This window comes from Physella acuta, unplaced genomic scaffold (genome assembly GCF_028476545.2).
Source record: "Physella acuta isolate Inbredline_101_S28 unplaced genomic scaffold, ASM2847654v3 ptg000180l, whole genome shotgun sequence".
In the NCBI taxonomy this organism is placed as follows: domain Eukaryota; kingdom Metazoa; phylum Mollusca; class Gastropoda; family Physidae; genus Physella; species Physella acuta.
In genome coordinates this window covers 107,140-112,500 of record NW_026731699.1, presented here as the reverse complement: position 1 = coordinate 112,500, position 5,361 = coordinate 107,140, and positions in this window count along the sequence as shown.

The following is a 5,361-nucleotide window of genomic DNA, read 5'->3' as shown; positions in this document are numbered from 1 at the left end:
TGGCGGGGTTGTTGGGGGGGGGGGGGGGGTAGGTAATATGGCGGGGGTCTTGGGGGGTAGGTAATATGGCGGGGGCGTTGGGGGTAGGTAATATGGCAGGGGGGTGGTGTTGGGGGGGGATTGACGAAGTAATTGTCCGCATTGAAATCAAACAGGATGATTTATTCAATAGGAATCAACCAAACTAAATGACGTGAACTAAATCCTCGGTGTTTATAGTAGTTATAAATTATATATATATATATATATATATATATATATATATATATATAAATATATAGTTTCAAATTTTTGGATCAATTTGCTGTCGTTTGATTTGATTAAAGAACTAGCTATTCTATAGATCTAGTACGTTTTGGTTTTTTCGATAGTTTTGTTCAGTCTGTAATTAGTTTTCTGGTTCGATTTTGTGAAATCGAAATCTTTAAAATTACGTTGTTGTATTGTTCTATGGACTGTCTTAAAAATATTTTTTATACCCGACTTAATTGTGTACAGAATCATTAGTTGGGGGGGGGGGGCGGCTTGTACGAAATTTACTAAACATTTTCTTCTTCGTTCTTGATTTTAGTGTTGGGTGATATTCCCTCCATCACATTTAAGTATACTATTACTTGTCAGCTTGTTATGTGTCGTAGAGGCCTTTGACTCCGATTTCAGCCTGCTTTTCTTTTTGAATTTGCTTCCATAACCTTTGTTCAACCTAGATCAAACTACAAGGCAGCAGTTGTTTGATTTTGGAGTTGTCTCTCCTAGTATCGAGCCTCATCTGCATGGGGGTCCGAACTCGATTTTTCGGTTTAGCAACCATCAGCTTAACCGACCCGACCAGGCCGACCTCGTTATTAAGCGACTACATATGCGGTACCCACAATTTGACCTCTGAACTTGGAGCCGTATTTTTAACGTGTCTGGGCAGCGAGTGCCGAGCACTGAATGAGCTGCGCAGTTCTGATTGGGCTAGAAACTGTCACGTGGTTATAGAGGGATAAATCACTGGACGAGAGATCAGCCAATGTCTTTGCACCGCGAGTGAGTGTTTGAAAGTGTTGCTATGACAACCATTGTTATGGCCAGAAAACACTTTGTGATAGACAAAACATTTTTTCTTTTCTTCTAATTAAACAGTTTATTGATAGCGTAAGCGTCAGATCACATTTAGAATAAACCGTTGGGTAAGATATTCATACAGTTTAAATCGTTGGGCTGTCGTACTAGACAAGTACATCTTGGCGCGTCATATAGTTCATTATATAGCTGGTCATACAGCTGGTCGGGGGTGTATTTATGTAGCTAATCACAGCTGGTAGCTAATCATTTACTTAATCACAGCTGGTAATTAATCATTAACTTAATCACTGGTAGTTAATAATTTACTTAATCACATGTGGTAGTTAATCATTCACTTAATCACAGCTGGTAGTTAATCATTTACGTAATCAAAGCTGGCAGTTAATCATTTACGTAATCAAAGCTGGTAGCTAATAATTTACTTAATGACAGCTGGTAGCTATTCATGTACTTAATCATATCTGGTAGGTAATCAGTTTCGTAATCACAAACCAACAAACAAACAACTATTGTGAAAGGCATACAAGCTTTTAATTTAAAAATAATTTTAAAAAGCCTTTATAATTAATAAACTTTGAAGATGAGAAAATAGAACACTTGTTGGTTTGGATGTAAAGGGGAGCCTAATCTGGGACTACGCTGGGCGTTCCCAACATGGATGACATCATATACTGTCTGTATTTTCTTCTAGATACATCTTTGTTTTCAGATGACCTTTGTTGGGTTGGTAACAGTATTTGATAATTTGACCTTAACGACACTATCAACTAGTTTTTTCTAATTGTTCTCCCTCTCTCTCTCTCTCTCTCTCTCTCTCTCTCTCTCTCTCTCTCTCTCTCTCTCTCTCTGTGAGCGTGTGCGTGTGCACGTGCACGTGTGTGTATGTGTGTGCCGTGTGTGAAGTTTATATAATTTATATAGAAAATATATACTTTTAACAGTGTCCGCCCCCCCCCCCCCCGAAGAAAGTCTACCCCCCCCCCCCCCGAAAATTTCAAGTGCCCCCCCCCCCCCCCCCCCGGAGAAAAAAGTCTGGAAGAAACACTGATTACAGTGTTCATCAACGGCATTTTGGAACTGGCACGGTTTTGCAATAGTAAGGTTTCTTTCTGACATAAGGGCCTACTTACATTCATTGTCAGTAGTCACTGGTTTATTTATACATAATCCTTTTAATTTTTAAAAAACCTGAAAGTTAAAGTAATTAGATAAATTACTAATGTGGTTTTAAAACCTGACAGTTAAAGTAATTAGATAAATTACTAATGTGGTGAGCTGTGGAGGGTTAGAGGAGGACCTTAAAGTGCGGGGAGGTGGAGATGAACATGCTTTTGTAGATGGTGAGGGATGCATCCAGCTTTGTGGATTCCGGCGAATGTATCAACATTTTCAGTAACATTATAACTAGTACCATGCTATATAACATGCGCAGTCATTTTGCTAAAGAGGGGTGGGGTGTGACCAATTTTTATGTCCCAACTAAGGGATCCAAAATTAATAATATATTTTTACATGATAACTACGTCATAATGGTGCATTTATTTCTTATTAGAAATATAGGTAAAATAAAGTAAAAGTTCTGGTATTTGCATTATTAGTTATAAAATTTATAAAATAATGGTAATACATAAATGTTATACCCTTTTGAAGCCAATGATTTTTTCAATAAGAATGCAATAGATTTCACTTTATAAATTTCTGGTTTCATTGTATATTTATTAATTGTCTTGACTTTGGCCATTTTACAATCGGCTACTTCCCTTGGTTAAAGATTTTTTTTTCGTCAAAGACACAAACATGTTTAAATTAATTGTACGGAGTTTTAATTGTATTATCACAACATGTGAATTTAAAAATTGTGACGGCGTGGCGTTTGGTTTTGTTGTTGTTGTTGATGGTGGTGGTGTTGTTGTTCTTATTGTTGTTGTACTTTTGAAATGACAACTATTATTATGACCAGATAAATTATATTGCAGATAGGCAATTTTTGTTTTGTTTTTAAATGAAAAGTTTGTTTACAGTGAGGCGTCAGATCAAGGCACTAGAAGAAATAATTCGGTACAATTTCCATACAATTTCAAACGTTGCACTTTTGTAAAAAAAAAGTGTGTTTTTATGGTCGCCATTTAGTTGAGAAAATAAAAACAAACAATGTTATTGAAGATCCTCTAGCCCCTACCTTCCACACACACACACACACACACACACACACACACACACACACACACATACACACAATAACAAATAAACACACGCACTCTTGAGTAAACATGTTTAATATTTCCATACAGGAAAAGCGGAGCGTTACAGGTAAATTGATTCAAACGTCAAGAATGAAAATATTTTTAAACCCAAATCTAAGGACAAAATAATGGTGGTCCCGCTAAGTAGCCAATCAACGTCTTTGTTTGTTTGTAATGCGACCACCAAATTTTTAATAATAAAATCTCTAACATTTTTAAAGTTTAAGTTTTATTTAAATTTAAAGTGTGTAAGTAAACCTACACTGAAGAAGAAATGACAACGTACGTTTTTCGCCCACGTCATGTATAATGTTCGCCTCCTTCTCACTCGTTATATCTGATGGCGTTAGAATATCAAATCTAAGAAATTACGTGACGTCAAGTCTTGAGTTTCAACAAAACTATTTCATATATAGGGGTCGGCGTGGTCGAGTCGGTAAAAGCTCGGGTTTGCTAAACCGAAAAGTCTCTAGTACGAACCCTCGGGCAGATTAAGCTCCTTATCTAGGGACCGCCACTCTTCTAGGAGGGACCAGTGGCGTAGCGAGGTCGGGTGTCACCCGGTGCGGCACTTAATGGTGTCACCCCCCCCCCCCCAGAGGCATAGAGACCCTTCCCGGGGACAAACTTTCAAATTTTCGATTTGCAACCCCCCCCCCCCCTCAAACTTTCTATTTGCACCCCCCCCCCTCAAATTTTTCTCTATATATTTTGCTATTTTCTGCCTTGGTCCTACCCCCCCCCTGCCCCCCAATCCTACTGGCCTCCTCCAGGGCCAGCCCCACCCTAAATGGTGTCACCCGGTGCGGTCCGCACCCCCGCCCCCCCCCCCTCGTTATGCCTCTGGGTGAGACAACTCCAAAATTAAACAACTGCTGCAAAGGCTCTGGAAGCAAATCCAAAAAGAAAAGCTGGCTGAAATAGGAGTCAATCGCCTCAATGGCGCATACCAGTTGACACGTATACTTAATTGTACTGAATCCCTTCCAACACTAAAATTAAGAACGAAGAAGAAGAAGATTAGATACATAGATTCTAACTATGTTGCGCGGATGACTCTTGTGACTTCGCTTGCTAAAACTCTAGTGCAATAAGTGCTTCTATCTGCGCTCAAATAAAAACCAGTTTCTTACAGACTTTTTCCCCCGGGGGGGGGTCGCTTAAAGTTTTCGGGTGAGCGATCAACATTTCACGGGGGGGGGGGGCACTAGTAAAAGTTTATGTTTACTATATAAAATCCATCTCGTTAGGGGGGCTGTAGACTTTCTTCGCCCACCCCCCCCCCCGCCCCCCGAAGAGATGCCTGGAAGAAACTCTGAATAAAACTAGCGTTAATGATTGATTATTTTTCTATTTACAACAAGAAAATAACCCAGACTCTACGCTTTCTGTGATTTCTGTTGATTTCATTGTTAAAACTTAAGTCAACAGAGCAACACACAGCTATGGTGAACGAAATAAAAGCTTTTAATTTAAAAGAAATACCACACACAAATCTTTAAAATAATAATCTTTTAAATACAGTGAAAGTAAGAAAATAAAACAACTCAGCTGACCAGGTCGAAGAATGGGACAAAACCCACTTATATAAAAATTCTGTTTTGCTGTTTTAGTACTTACTTATATGTGTCAAACATGGCAAAAGTATTTACAAGGCTTTAAATATCAAAGTGTGAAGAATGAAAAAAAATAAACTCATACACTTAAGGACACTATGATAGAGCTTTCTAATGCTCAATTATAAGTGTCGGGTTCGAATCCCGGGTTTGAGTAGGTCAGGATTTCCCCTGAGTCCACCCAGCTCTGATGGATCCCCTGACTCATGGTCAGTGGCGTAGGCAGGGGGGGTTTGGGGCGGTCATAACCCCCCATAGACCCCGCGGTATATATAAAAAGTATAAGGGGGGGGGGTGCAAATCGAAAGTTTGAGGGGGGGTGTAAATCGAAAGTTTGAGGGGGGGGGTGCAAATCGAAAGTTTGAGGGGGGGGGGGGGGTGCAAATCAAATCGAAAGTTTAAGGGGGGATGCAAATCGAAAGTTTGTCCCC